This window comes from Bombina bombina, chromosome 5, assembly GCF_027579735.1.
Source record: "Bombina bombina isolate aBomBom1 chromosome 5, aBomBom1.pri, whole genome shotgun sequence".
Taxonomy (NCBI): domain Eukaryota; kingdom Metazoa; phylum Chordata; class Amphibia; order Anura; family Bombinatoridae; genus Bombina; species Bombina bombina.
In genome coordinates, this window is record NC_069503.1 from 112,929,971 (window position 1) to 112,946,601 (window position 16,631).

The 16,631-nt window shown below is 39.1% G+C and overlaps 1 pseudogene; it reads left to right on the forward strand.

The window, feature by feature from the left end:
- Nucleotides 1-16,631, forward strand: part of LOC128660022 (oocyte zinc finger protein XlCOF6-like) — a 116,275-nt pseudogene that overhangs the window by 56,605 nt on the left and 43,039 nt on the right.

Consider the following 16,631-nt stretch of genomic DNA (forward strand, 5'->3'; position numbering starts at 1 on the left):
GGAAGCGAATCAATATCAGTGAAACAACACTATTTCCACTATCATTTTTTGAAAGACAATAACTGTTTTTAACATCATTGGTTTTTAGGGATATATTCATAGTTCTATTTTTAGGTGTACACCTCATTTTTTTTTATATTTTTTCACATTTTTCCACATTTTGTTATCCTATTTTTATTTTTATTTTTCGATTTTTAACAAAAAATATTTTAGATTTCTCTTTTTTTCACCCACACACTTTGTGGATTAAAACACACAATCAGGATCACCATTTGGATCGTCATATGGAGTTTTATATATGTTTTTTGAGACTTTTGGACACGTTTGTTAGTTTTAATTATACACATCACTATTAACAATTGAAGAATTTTTTTTTTTTTTGGCTATTATCACTTTGGATTTTACCACTTTTTGAACACTACCATCAAATCTGGACTAGTACACATTGCAATAGACTAACATCTTTGCTTTTCAAATTCATTACCGCAATTATTGCCTTATTCGCGTAACTATCTAGTCACGCACTATAACTGTTTAATTAAACTACCACTGTTTTACTGTATTTTTTTAGCGTGTTTTTTTATTGTATTTTTATTGTATATCAAATGTACATTTATCTCATTTGATTTTAAGAGGCTCATTAAAATAACATCATTTGACCTTATGATATCTACCCATTGATTTTTTTAAACTTTGATATATATCGTGGGCACCACCTTCAGCAACACTCACCCTAATAGGGAGTGTAGCGCTTTTCTTTTGGCTTATTTTTTCTCATTCTCTTTTGAGATCTGGTTGGGAGATCTCGCCTAATTCAAGATAAGTTTGTGTGGTATAATCCTCTGGCGCATTTTGATATATCTTTTCTGAATAGTTTTTATTCAATTCTATTCATTGTCTCAAAGAAGGAAATTTCATTCAGACCAATTCTGGATCTGAAAATGTTTGAATCGTTATGTAAGGGTACCAATTTTCAATTGGTGACCTTAAGGACTGTTCTGCCTTTATTCAGCAAGGACACTTTTACGTCCATAATGGATTGCAGGATGTATACCTTCATATTCCGATTCATTCAGATCATTATCAGTTCCTGAGATTCCCTTTTCTAGACAAGCATTACCAATTTGTTGCTTTTCCATTTTTGGATTAGCAACCGCTCAAAGAATCTTTTTTAAAGGTTTTTGGTGACCTGCTTTATGGAAACCAGAGAGCAGGGTATTGCGGTGTTTCCTTATTTGGACGATATTTTGGTACTAGCTCAGTTATTCCGTTCAGCAGAATTTCACACGAATCAACTAGTGTTGTTTCTCTGGAAACATGGTTGGAGGATCAATTTACCAAGAGTTACTTGATTCCTCAGACAAGGGTCACCTTTTTAGGTTTCCAGATAGATTCAGTGTCCATTACTCTGTCTCTAACAGACAAGAGACGTTTGAAAGTGGTTGCAGCTTGTCAGCACCTTCAGTCTCAGTCATTCCCTTCAGTGCTTATGTGCATGGAAAATTTAGGTCTCATGACTGCAGCATTGGACGCATATCCCTTTGCCCGTTCTCACATAAGCTTTGTTTGCTGAATCCATGGTGCTGGGATTATACAAGATATCACAATTAATATCCTTAAATGCCAATGTTTCACACTCTCTGATGTGGTGGTAAATCACCAGAGTTTAGTCCAAGGGGCTTTTTTGTTCAGCTAACCTGGACTATGATCTTTAAGTCTTTAAGGTTGGGGAGCTGTTTGGGGATCTCTGACAGCACAAGGGGTTTTGGAAATCTCAAGAGGCGAGATTACCAATCAATTTTTTTTTTAGATCTCCATGCTATTTTCAGAGCCGCTTCAGTTTTGGCCTTTGTTGAAGAGAGAACTATTAATTTATTTTCAAATAAGACAATATCACATACAGTGGCATTTGTCAATCAGCAGGATGGGACTCACAGTCTACAAGCTATGAAGAAATATCTTGGATACTTGCTTGGGCGGAATCCAGCTCCTGTCTAATTTCTGCGGTGCATATCCCAGGTATAGACATTGGGAGGCGGATTATCTCAGCCGTCAGACTTTATATCCTGGGGAGTGGTTTCTCCATCCAGATGTGTTTTTGCAGATTATTCAAGATATGGGGTCTTCCACAGATAGATCTGATGGCCTCTCATCTAAACAAGAGACTTCTCAGATGCCTGTCCAGGTTCAGGGTTTTTCAGGCAGAAGCAGTGGGTGCGCTGACACTTCCTTGGTGTTTTCAACCTGCTTATATTTTCCCGCCTCTAGTTTTTCTTCCAAGAGTGATTTCCAGAATCATCATGGAACAATTGTTTGTGTTGCTGGTGGCTCCAGCATGGCCCCACAGGTTTTGGTATTCGGATCTTGTTCGGATGTCCAGTTGCCAACTTTGGCCACTTCCGTTAAGGCCGGACCTACTGTCTCAAGGTCCGTTTTTTTCCATCAGGATCTCAAATCATTAAATTTGAAGGTATGGAAATTGAACGCTTAGTGCTAAGTCATAGAGGTTTCTCTGACTCAGTGATTAATACTATGTTACAAGCTCGTAAATCTGTCTCTAGAAAGATTTATTATCGAGTTTGGAAGATCTACATTTTATGGTATTCTTCTCATAAATTCTCTTGGCATTCTTTTAGAGTTGCAAGAATTTTTCAGTTTCTTCAGGATGGTTTGGATAAGGTTTTGTCTGCAAGTTCCTTGAAGGGACAAATCTCTGCTCTTTCTGTTTTATTTACAGAAAGATTGCTAAACTTCCTGATATTCGCTGTTTGTACAGGCTTTAGTTAGTATTTAAGCCTGTCATTAAATCAATCTCTCCTCCTTGGAGTCTTAATTTGGTTTTGAAGGCTTTACAGGCTCCTCCATATTGAGCCTATGCATTCTTTTGACATTTAACTACTTTCTTGGAAAGTATTTTTCCTTTTGGTCATCTCTTCTGCTTGAAGAGTTTCTGAGCTATCTGCTCTTTCTTGTGGATCTCCTTTTCTGATTTTTTTTTTTTTTTAAATTGAGGTTTAGTTGACAGCACACACATAATGCCTTTCAGTAAAATCCTTACACAAAATTGATTCCAATTATACATGCAAAAGAAGTTCAACCAAAATATACATGACATAACTACATGGCATTGTTTAACAAAAATCAGTAGACATCACATTGGCTGGTGTATTTGTATGTCTTCTAAATGAAATCTAAGGCCACTTTTGGACCTCGCTGCAGGGTATAAAGCGGCAGAAGACAGTCATGAACAGTAGGGGACCTCTTTTGGGTCCCAACTGATAAACCTCTATTTTAAATGTATAGAACTCAAACTGTGATATAAGAGTTATATGATATATTATAGCATAAGATATAAGGAAAGTAACATATCAAACTAAAAGTAAATTGTAAAATATGAACTGGGGTTAAGATCAATTTATGAGTATGGGATCGCCCTGACATTAAATACAAATAGTAATATAAGAATATCTTACTTTACATGTAACACTCTGAATGGAGATAGTTCCTTGTCAATAGGTCAAGTAATAGTGTATGTGGATGCTTATCGACACTGAAGTCACTATATAATATGCCTCAATTATGAAGTATTGAACATTAGGTAATTAGCAAAGTAGGAGGGGGTTATAAGTGCTGTAAGAGCCCTTAAGATAGGGAAAATATGGAGAAAAAATATACCAATAAAAGGGAGAGTGTTGTGGCAATTCATGTCAAAGTTACACCATACAATATCAGTCAAACTGCTGCTGAACGTGCGCTTTAGAGAACGGTTCAACATTTTAGATGGGTAGCAAGAGTATAAGTTTAACAGAGTTGAAAGTTTGTGATATCAAAGCTCAATGCAAATTTCTTTCATTGAAATATAAAAGTTGGCAACCAATGTAATAAATGAGATTCCTAGGCTCATATCCCCATATATGCATACAGTAAACTGTCATACTCCTGGAGTTTATAATATAACATCAGGTGACTTGACTAACTAAATTTTCAAGTGGCAAAGGTTAATAAATACAGACATATAAAATCTGCCCCTAGAAAACCTATAAATCAGAGCGGCCTTATATAAAACTTAACTGTTGTAATCCGCTTTTCTGCTTGTCACACAAAATGAATATAGCCGACCTCAGTGCACTAGTTTAAAGTGGGTTACGAATGTACAAGGTTCAGTTAGGTAGTCCCATAGTGACTGTTTACTCCACATCGTCGTGTAAGCTGTAACTGAGCTCTTATCCAATACGAGCCCCAGAGCCTTTGTCTGCTTAGATCAACCTATGTGGAGCATAAAATAAATAAAAAGTATACAACGTAGAAAATGAACATTGATAGGGTGCACAGACTCTGACTCATAAATTAAAAGGACTTCTGCTTTAGGTATTGCTATTTATAAATTAAAACAGCGTTAGAGTCCCTCTCATTATCTGACACGCTAACTAGCCCAAAACTCATGTCTAGCCCACACCCAGTCTCTGGTGTAAATTTCCATCATCGGCTGCGTTCCCCCATTGCAGCCGACAAATAACAGTGAGTTCTCGTTGCTTGATGGGCATACCGCCGTCGAGATGTGGAGGGAGCTTCCAGTATTGTCCTAACTGAGGGAGGGTAGGGCTTAGGTGCCAGCGTACCCCAGCACTCCTCGCTTGTGAGACTCAACTTGTTCCGACATAGTGCAGCGGTAAAGGTAAGTCTAATATGGCATCCAAAGTTTTGGTGGGCTGTGTGGTACCTTTCTCTTCCTGCGTTGCTATTCGCCTCAGCGTGTCTGTCAGATGGAGTGGAGCCGGCTCTCTCGGCTCCCCCTCATTCATTTCGTGAGAGGCCTTCACAACGCTGGGATCTCTCAGTGTCACGGTACTTTCCAGATGTGGACCCAGTAAGTCAAGCAGGTCCCGTTGGAGTCTTGCAAAATGCTCCGCCAGAATCATTTGTGTTTTTTTCTCCCACCGGTCAAGTGCAGCCATGGCCCTCTCACTACAGCGTGAAGACGCCATTATAGACTCTTTGTGCTAAGCTTGCAGGCTCTTTAGATCCGTTGTTGCAGACTTCAGTTCTGAAGTATCTAATAGGCGATCCAATATTTAGTGCCCCTTAATTGATATGACTTCCCCAGTTAACAGCTCGCATCAGCTGTTCATACCCGGATTCACCGGGGGGGTTAGATGGAGGCCTCAGACATCTTAGTGCCGTTGCCGCGGCCCCACCGTTCCGGTACTTCAAAGCAGACAATGGAGCCACCCATGCACATAAATCTATTCCACAGAGTTAGATAGGTGTAGGGAAGTAATTTTTTAGTATGAATGGCGGCCCCAATCACTGATATGCAGCAAAATTATCAGTGGGTCCACACAGCTTCAAAGTATGTCGGCCATCTTGGTCGCTGCCCGGAAGCATCCCCCCCTTTTCTGATTTTTAATCAGGATAAGGCGGTTTTGCAGACTTTATTTAAATTTTTTCCTAAGGTTGTGAATTCTAACAACATTAGTAGAGAAATTGTTGTTCCTTCCTTGTGTCCTAATCCTAAGAATTATTTGGAAAGATCTTTACATTCTTTGGATGTGGTGAGAGCTTTGAAATATTTTATGGAAGCTACTCAGATTTCAGGAAGACTTCTAGTCTATTTGTTATATTTCTGGTCCTAGGAAAGGTTAGAAAAACTTCTGCTATTTCCTTGGTTTGTTGATTAAGCTTTTGATTCTTCAAGCTTATTGGAGTCGGGTTAGGCCCCGCTTCAGAGAATTACAGCTCGTTCTACTAGATCATTCACACTTCGTGGGCTTTTTTAGAATGAAGCTTCAGTTGATCAAATTTGCAAGCGACAATCTGGTCCTCTTTACATACATTTACTTAATTCTACCATTTTGATGTATTTGCTTCTTCAGAAGCAGTTTTTGGTAGAAAAGTTCTTCAGGCAGGTGTTTCAGTTTGATTCTTCTGCTGATGTTTTAAGTTTTTTCTTTTCTTTTTAAGAAAAACTTATATTTTGGGTTGTGGATAAATTTTTCAGCATATGGCTGTTGTTTATTTTTATCCCTCCCTCTCTAGTGACTCTTGCGTGGAGTTCCACATCTTGGGTATTTGATATCCCATACGTCACTAGCTCATGGACTCTTGACAATTACAAGAAAGAAAACATCATTTATGTAAGAACTTACCTGATAAATTAATTGCTTTCATATTGGCAAGAGTCCATGAGGCCCACACTTTTTATGGTGGTTATAAATTTTTTGTATAAAGCACAATATTTCCAGATTCCTCTGTTGATGCTTTTTACTCCTTTCTTTATCACCCCACTACTTGGCTATTCGTTAAACTGAATTGTGGGTGTGGTGAGGGGTGTATTTATAGGCATTTTGAGGTTTGGGAAACTTTGCCCCTCCTGGTAGGATTGTATATCCTACAATTGTATATCCTACAATTACAGGAGGTAAAGGACATGCCCTACCTCAGGATAAGTCTGTTAAGATGAGGGGTAAACAAAATAATTTTCGTTCCTTTCGGAACTTTAAAGGAGGACCCCCCGCTTCCTCTTCTACAAAGCAGGAAGGAAATTTTACCCAATCTAAGTCAGTCTGGAGACCCAACCAGAACTGGAATAAGGGTAAACAATGCAAGAAGCCCGCTGCTGCTTCTAAGACAGCATGAAGGGGCGGCCCCCGATCCGGGACCGGATCTAGTAGGGGGCAGACTGTCTTTCTTTGCTCAGGCTTGGGCAAGAGACGTTCAGGACCCCTGGGCACTAGAAATAGTGACCCATGGTTATCAATTGGAATTCAAGGGCTGTCTCCCAAGAGTGAGATTTCATCTTTCAAAATTATCTGCAAACCAGATAAAAAGAGAGGCGTTCTTACACTGTGTAAAAGTCCTTTTTATCATGGGAGTAATTCGTCCAGTTCCAAGATTGGAACAGGGACAGGGGTTTTACTCAAACCTATTTGTGGTTCCCAAAAAAGAGGGAACGTTCAGACCCATCTTAGACCTCAAGTGTCTAAACAAATTTCTAAGAGTTCCATCTTTCAAGATGGAAACAATACGAACAATTTTACCAATGATCCAGGAGGGTCAATATATGACTACCGTGGACTTGAAGGATGCATACCTTCATATTCCTATCCACAAGGATCATCATCAGTTTCTAAGGTTTGCCTTCTTGGACAAACATTATCAGTTCGTGGCTCTTCCCTTCGGGTTGGCCACAGCACCCAGAATCTTCACAAAGGTTCTAGTGTCTCTTTTGGCGGTTCTCAGACTGCGAGGCATATCGGTGGCGCCTTATCTGGACGATATTCTGATCCAGGCATCAACATATCATCTGACAAAATCTCACACGGACACAGTGCTGTCTTTTCTGAGAACTCACGGCTGGAAAGTGAACATAGAGAAGAGTTCACTGGTTCCACAGACAAGGGTTCCTTTCTTGGGAACTCTGATAGACTCGGTTGCCATGAAGATATTCCTGACGGAGGTCAGAAAATCAAAGATTCTAAATACTTGCCGAGCACTTCAGTCCACTCCTTGGCCATCAGTGGCTTGGTGTATGGAGGTAATCGGATTAATGGTAGCGGCAATGGACATCATTCCATTTGCTAGCTTTCATCTCAGACCGCTGCAGCTGTGCATGCTCGGACAGTGGAATGGGGATTATGCAGATTTATCTCCTCAGATAAATCTAGATCAAGAAACCAGAGACTCTCTTCTTTGGTGGTTGTCGCTGGATCATCTGTCCCAGGGGACTTGCTTCCGCAGACCCTCTTGGGTGATAGTGACAACGGATGCCAGCCTTCTGGGCTGGGGTGCAGTTTGGAATTCCCTGAATGCTCAGGGTGTTTGGACTCAGGTGGAGTCTCTACTTCCAATCAATATTCTAGAACTGAGAGCAAAATTCAATGCACTTCAGGCATGGCCTCAGTTGGCTTCGGCCAAATTCATCAGATTCCAGTCGGACAACATCACGACTGTGGCTTATATCAATCATCAGGGGGGAACAAGAAGTTCCTTAGCGATGAGAGAGGTATCCAAGATAATCCGTTGGGCAGAGGCCCACTTTTGTCATCTATCAGCAATCCACATCCCAGGAGTAGAGAACTGGGAAGCAGACTTTCTCAGCAGACAGACTTTTCATCCGGGGGAGTGGGAACTCCATCTGGAGATCTTTACCTCATTGATTCTCCGATGGGGCAAACCGGAATTGGATCTGATGGCATCTCGGCAGAATGCCAAGCTTCCAAGATACGGATCCAGGTCAAGGGATCCCCAGGCAGAACTGATAGATGCCTTGGCAGTGCCTTGGTTGTTCAGCCTAGCTTATGTGTTTCCACCGTTTCCTGTCCTGCCACGCGTGATTGCTCGAATCAAACAGGAGAGAGCTTCAGTGATCCTGATAGCGCCTGCATGGCCACGCAGGACTTGGTATGCGGATCTAGTGGACATGTCTTCGCTACCACCGTGGAAACTTCCTTTGAGACCGGACCTTCTCATTCAAGGTCCTTTCCAACATCCAAATCTAACTTCTCTGCAGCTGACTGCGTTGATTTTATCGAAGCGAGGATTCTCTGATTCTGTTATCTGTATTTTGATACAGGCTAGAAAGCCTGTCACTAGTGATGTCGCGAACCTAAAAAATTGGGGTTGCGAATGGCGAACCGCCATAGACTTCAATAGGCAGGCGAATTTTAAAACCCACAGGGACTCTTTCTGGCCACAATAGTGATGGAAAAGTTGTTTCAAGGGCACTAACACCTGGACTGTGGCATGCCGGTGGGGGATCCATGGCAAAACTCCCATGGAAAATGACATAGTTGATGCAGAGTCTGGTTTTAATCCATAAAGGGCATAAATCACCTAACATTCCTAAATTGTTTGGAATAACGTGCTTTAAAACATCAGGTATGATGTATCGATCAGGTAGTGTAAGGGTTACGGCAGCTTCACAGTGCGCAGTGTAGGTGATATACATGCCCTGACCATGCTTTGCAGACCAGGTATCAGTGGTCAGATGGACCCTTGCCCCAACACTGTGTGCCAGACATGCCATTATAGCAGACTTATATGGCTTTGGTGTTGCTTTTTGGTAATTAGATGGCTGCTAAATGCCACTGCGCACCACACGTGTTTTATGCCCAGCAGTGAAGGGGTTAATTAGGGAGCATGTAGGCAGCTTGTAGAATTAATTTTAGCTTAAGTGTAGTGTAGTAGACAACCCAAAGTATTGATCTAGGCCCATTTTGGTATATTTCATGCCACCATTTCACCGCCAAATGCGATCAAATAAAACAAAAATTGTTCACTTTTTCACAAACTTTAGGTTTCTCACAGAAATTATTTACAAACAACTTATGCAATTATGGCATAAATGGTTGTAAATGCTTCTCTGGGATCCCCTTTGTTCAGAAATAGCAGACTTATATGGCTTTGGCGTTGATTTTTGGTAATTAGAAGGCTGCTAAATGCCACTGCGCACCACACATGTTTTATGCCCAGCAGTGAAGGGGTTAATTAGGGAGCATGTAGGGAGCTTGTAAAGTTAATTTTTGCTTAAGTGTAGTGTAGTAGACAACCCAAAGTATTGATCTAGGCCCATTTTGGTATATTTCATGCCACCATTTTACCGACAAATGCGATAAAATAAAAATTTTTTTTCACTTTTTCACAAACTTTAGGTTTCTCACAGAAATTATTTACAAACAACTTATGCAATTATGGCATAAATGGTTGTAAATGCTTCTCTGGGATCCCCTTTGTTCAGAAATAGCAGACTTATATGGCTTTGGCGTTGCTTTTTGGTAATTAGAAGGCTGCTAAATGCCACTGCGCACCACACATGTTTAATGCCCAGCAGTGAAGGGGTTAATTAGGGAGCATGTAGGCAGCTTGTAGAGTTAATTTTAGCTTAAGTGTAGTGTAGTGTAGTAGACAACCCAAAGTATTGATCTAGGCCCATTTTTCTATATTTCATGCCACCATTTCACCGCCAAATGCGATCAAATTTAAAAAAAACGTATTTTTTTTCGCAATTTTAGGTTTCTCACTGAAATTAATTACAAACAGCTTGTGCAATTATGGCACAAATGGTTGTAAATGCTTCTCTGGGATCCCCTTTGTTCAGAAATAGCAGACATATATGACTTTGGTGTTGCTTTCTGGTAATTAGAAGGCCACTAAATGCTGCTGCGCATCACACGTGTATTATGGCTAGCAGTGAAGGGGTTAATTAGGTAGTTTGTAGGGAGCTTGCAGGGTTAATTTTAGCTTTAGTGTAGAGATCAGCCTCCCACCTGACACATCAGACCCCCTGATTCCTCCCAAACAGCTCCCTTCCCTCCCCCACCCCACAATTGTCCCTGCCATCTTAAGTACTGGCAGAAAGTCTGCCAGTACTAAAATAAAAGGTTTTTTAATTTTTTTAGCATATTTACATATGCTGTGGTGTAGCATCCCCCCTTAGCCCCCAACCTCCCTGATCCCCTACAAAACAGCTCTATAACCCTCCCCATCTGCCTTATTCTTGGGTACTGGCAGCTGTCTGCTATTATTTCACAGTCAAAAAAGTGTTGCTTTTTTTAAATGTACACTACTGTTACACCAGATATGAGTGGTGGCACTGGGCAAGTGGGCACAGTATACGCTGTGAGCCTGACACACACGCTGGCAGGCAGGCAACTGAAATTCGATTACACAGGAAAAAAAAAAAGCAGACATGTTCTAGCCCTAAAAAGGGCTTTTTGGGGTGCTGTCCTTACAGCAGAGATCAGATAAGTCCTTCAGGACTGTAGTGGACACTGAATACACTAGCCTAGCTATCGATTTCCCTATTAAATCAGCAGCAGCTACACTGTCCCTCCTCTCACTAAGAATGCAGCTTCCAAATGAATCTAAAATGGATGCTGTCTGGGAGGGAGGGTCTGCTGCTGATTGGCTGCAATGTGTATTCTGACTGTGAGGTACAGGGTCAAAGTTTACTCAATGATGACGAATAGGGGGCGGATTAAACATCGCATATGTTTGCCCGCCGTGGCGAACGCGAACATGCTATGTTCGCCGGGAACTATTCGCCGGCAAACTATTCGCGACATCACTACCTGTCACTAGAAAAATCTATCATAAGATATGGCTTAAATATCTTTATTGGTGTGAATCCAAGGGTTACTCATGGAGTAAAGTTTGGATTCCTAGGATTCTGTTTTTTCTCCAAGAAGGATTGGAGAAAGGCTTATTAGCTAGTTCCTTAAAGGGACAAATTTCAGCATTGTCAATTTTGTTTCATAAGCGTTTGGCAGATGTGCCAGATGTTCAGTCTTTCTGTCAGGCTCTAACCAGAATTAAAAAGGGTGTGTGTACAAGCGCTAAGGTAATCCCCAAGCTGTATCCAAACAGAGATCCTAACCAACCTCCAAAAAATATGCACAAGTAGTAAGAAGTGAATACAGCGCCAACAAGAGGCCAAGGGATAAATATACTCACAGAGAGATAAAAGAAGATTATTTAATGAACCATGTTAAAAAGCATCAGTAATAAAAGACTATATATAAAAAATGTAAAAAGCACATATAAATAAAATAACAAATACAGGAATATCTTACAGAAGCGGCTCAAAGGGCCAAAGCTGATAATTACAATAAAAACAGAGGTAATAACAGGTGATCAGTGTGAGTGGTACACCAGAATAAGAGTGTATACTAATAAAACAGAATTAGCCTAAGTACAACTGTAGCAAGTGCATCAAGCAAAAAACTAATAAACAATAATACAAACAATAGTGTTCAAAATTAGTGTTACAAAAATAGTGTTCCAAAAAATAGAAAAATGCACTGCAGTGCAAAAAAAGGGGGGTAGCAAAATAATTGTATAGATACAATCAAATAGTGAGTGAGTGCAAATGGATATAAAAATGCTAGCTACTTAATCCAGTGAGGTTAAGATATAATTAAATAAAATACACAATATGCAATAACATAAAAAATAAAATACACAATATGCAATAACATAAAAAATAAAATATTAAATATAATCCAAAAAAGTGTTCAAAAAGTTGATCAACAAATGTTAGTGAAGAACAAAAATAAGTCAATCAAAACAAAAAAATGGAAAAAATGGGTGATGAAAAGCAAGGTGAAAGTGAGGAAATTGATTCCTTCCAATGTTAGTTACTTTAACAGATCCAAATTCCTGAGTGTGGTTGCTGAAGTAGCTGATTGGATCCTAGCACCTGTCAGCTGCTCCTATGGTATCCTAAAAAGTGTCCCTGTAAAAAAAGAAATTCACAACATAGTGTATCCAATATGAGAATGAAGTAAAGATTAAAGTAATGCTTACCAATATGTCAACGCGTTTCTGCCCTCAAAAAAGGGCCTTTCTCAAGACTCCTTTTTTGAGGGCAGAAACGCGTTGACATATTGGTAAGCATTACTTTAATCTTTACTTCATTCTCATATTGGATACACTATGTTGTGAATTTCTTTTTTTACAGGGACACTTTTTAGGATACCATAGGAGCAGCTGACAGGTGCTAGGATCCAATCAGCTACTTCAGCAACCACACTCAGGAATTTGGATCTGTTAAAGTAACTAACATTGGAAGGAATCAATTTCCTCACTTTCACCTTGCTTTTCATCACCCATTTTTTCCATTTTTTTGTTTTGATTTACTTATTTTTGTTCTTCACTAACATTTGTTGATCAACTTTTTGAACACTTTTTTGGATTATATTTTATATTTTATTTTTTATGTTATTGCATATTGTGTATTTTATTTTTTATGTTATTGCATATTGTGTATTTTATTTAATTATATCTTAACCTCACTGGATTAAGTAGCTAGCATTTTTATATCCATTTGCACTCACTCACTATTTGATTGTATCTATACAATTATTTTGCTACCCCCCTTTTTTTGCACTGCAGTGCATTTTTCTATTTTTTGGAACACTATTTTTGTAACACTAATTTTGAACACTATTGTTTGTATTATTGTTTATTAGTTTTTTGCTTGATGCACTTGCTACAGTTGTACTTAGGCTAATTCTGTTTTATTAGTATACACTCTTATTCTGGTGTACCACTCACACTGATCACCTGTTATTACCTCTGTTTTTATTGTAATTATCAGCTTTGGCCCTTTGAGCCGCTTCTGTAAGATATTCCTGTATTTGTAATTTTATTTATATGTGCTTTTTACATTTTTTATATATAGTCTTTTATTACTGATGCTTTTTAACATGGTTCATTAAATAATCTTCTTTTATCTCTCTGTGAGTATATTTATCCCTTGGCCTCTTGTTGGCGCTGTATTCACTTCTTACTACTCTAACCAGAATTAAGCCTGTATTTAGACCAATTACTCCTCCCTGGAGTTTGAATTTAGTTTTTCGAGTTCTTCAAAGGGTTCCGTTTGAACCTTTACATTCCATAGATATAAAGGGCTTTCAGCATTACAGTGTGATTCACCTTATATAATTTTTTATTCTGATAAGGTGGTTTTACGTACCAAACCTGGATTTCTTCCTAAGGTTGTTTCAAATAAGAATATTAATCAGGAAATTGTTGTTCCTTCTTTGTGTCCTAATTCTTCTTCCATGAAGGAGTGTCTGTTACATAACTTGGACGTGGTCCGTGCCTTAAAGTTTTACTTACAGGCAACTAAGGATTTCCGTCAATCATCTTCATTGTTCATTGTTTATTCTGGAAAGCGTAGGGGTCAGAAAGCTATGGCTATCTCTCTTTATTTCTGGCTCAGATGTATCATCCGCCTGGCATATGAGACTGCTGGACAGCAGCCTCCTGAAAGAATTACGGCTCATTCTACTAGGGCTGTGGCTTCCACATGGGCTTTTAAAAATGATGCATCTGTTGAACAGATTTGTAAAGCTGCGACTTGGTCGTCTCTTCATACTTTTTCCAAATTTTACAAATTTGATACTTTTGCTTCTTCTGAGGCTGTTTTTGGGAGGAAAGTTTTTCAAGCAGTGGTGCCTTCCGTTTAGGTCTCTGTCTTGTCCCTCCTTTTCATCCGTGTCCTGTTGCTTTGGTATTGTATCCCACATGTAAGGATGAAATCCGTGGACTCGTTGTATCTTGTAGAAGAAAAGGAAATTTATGCTTACCTGATAAATTGATTTCTTCTATGATACGACGAGTCCACAGCCCTCCCTGTCAATTTTAGACAGATTATGGTTTTTATTATTTATAACTTCAGTCACCTCTACACCTTTTAGCTTTTCCTTTCTCTTCCTATAGCCTTCGGTCAAATGACTGGGGGTGGAGGGGAAGGGAGGAGCTATATATACAGCTCTGCTGTGGTGCTCTTTGCCACTTCCTGTTAGCAGGAGGATAATATCCCACATGTAAGGATGAAATATGTGGACTTGTAGTATCGTAGAAGAAATCAATTTATCAGGTAAGCATAAATTTCCTTTTTTAGTAGACAACCCAAAGTATTGATCTAGGCCCATTTTGGTATATTTATTTCCACCATTTCACCCCCAAATGAGATCAAATAAAAAACTTTTTCACAAACTTCATAGTTAAGGTTTTTATTAAAAAGTATTGCTACTCCTTTTTTCCTAGATTTGCGGGGGTTGCAATATCATCTCCCACCCGTTTCATCTTATATTTCTCCATTTCTTGTAAATTTATATGGGTCTCTTGGATAGAAGCAATATCTGGATTATTTTTACCTAGGTGTTTGATAATAAGAGTCCTCTTAAATGGGGACGTAATACCCCCCACAGCTAGTTTTTAACCAGCTTCCCCCATCCGTGATTTTTAGTTAGGGGGTCCTCCAACACCCCCAAATCACATTTTCAGTAGCATAGCTGCCCCATCCCTCACTGTCACACAGTGTCACCGTCTGTAATGATCAGGCATCTGCCCTCATATGGAGGCGGAGCACTGATCACTCTACGGCTCCATATGCAGAAGATGCCTGCAGCTTCAGGAGCTCCAGATCTCGGCTGTAACTTAACAACCGAGATTGCTGAAGCCTCCTGAATCAACAACGTATATATACATCGTGCGGTACGATAGACAAAGTACCGCACAACGTATATATATGTCGTATTGGGTGAAGGGGTTAAAAGAAATAGTGATGCTTCATTAAAATTGTCAAATATTAGGGTTTCATATTTAGTAAATATTTTTAATTTAACAGGGTATAAAACTGTAGCTTGAAAGCTAGCTTCAATTAATTTAGTACAAAGGGTGCCATCTCCCGTCTTTTATTTGACATCTCTGCAGAGAAGTCTAGAAATACCCTGCCTGATCAATAAAAATGGTTGTTTGTCTATACATTCTCATCTGTATTTTCTCTAAAAAAATGTACATTCCTTAATAATAATAATAATAATATATATATATATGTATATGTGTCTGTTAGTTTGTGTATATACACAAACACGTAAATATTCAATATATATTTATATATACAGTGTGTGTGTATGTGTATGTGTATATATATATATATACATTTATTATTATTATTATTATTTTTATTTATTTTTGGTTGTAGCTATTCAAACCATTTTTTTTTCCTTTATATATTATTGATTTTCAAATTAGGGATACAACTGTATCCGTTAAGTACACAACATCACAGACTACAAGCAACATACAAAAAATAAGTAGATAACATTTAGATCTCACGTATATCAACTCCATATATTAACACAGTAGGTTAAGTATTCTGTACCAAAAAAAACAAAAAAGGGGGGAAAGTGGGTGGGAAGCTGGGACAGACAGGATGATGGAAAAATCTGCTGCATAAGGTAGGTGTGGGTTCTGGGAGGGTGGTATTATCAAGAGAGGAGTTTGATGAGGAAAGGAAGGGCCAGGGGGGTTGGGGGATGCCTCCTTAGGTGCCTAAGCTAGGTAGCCAATGAGTGTTGAACATGGTTTGCCAGTCGGCTCATATCATTTCAAACAGGTCTGAGTAGAACACATTTTTTCCTTGGAGTAAATATACGCCATAACTTTAATTATTTCTGGCCAGGAGGGGGGGTTTAGTTTTTTCCATGATCTGGAAATGGAAAGTTTTATAGCTGAAAAGAGGTGTATGCATAAGTATCCATGGTGCTTAGGTAGTTTGCAGGAACCTAAATGAAAGAGGGCCACTTCCGGAGACTTAGGAAGGGGGATCCCTAGTCTGGATATTGTAATGAAACAAGTGTCCCAAGGTGGTTTGAGTTTTGGGCAACCCCACCAAATATGTATCATATCACCTATGTGGTCTCAGTTTCTCCGGCATTGAGGAGAAGCAGTAGGGAACAATTTAGCTAATCTGGCTGGAACATACCAGTGTGTGAGTAACTTAAAATTTGTCTCATAAGGTAATACAGTGGATAGCTTTTTTAGTTAATAGGAGTGTATGTTGCCAGACCTGAGTGGGAACAGATATATTAAATTTTTGTTCCCATTTCAATATGTGTGGAGCTTTATCAATAGGCGACACCCCTTCCATTAAACTATAGTGAATTGACATAGGTTTGCCTAGACTAAACCCCTGCTACCATCTAGATTCCCACAATGTTAACTGAATGGGAGGTATGGGTTTAAATCCCCAACTAGTTAATAGGCTAATTACTCGAGAATATTCAAAAACCAAATACGGTGACACCAGTGTGGATTCCCTAATTTGGTCTAGCTTAACA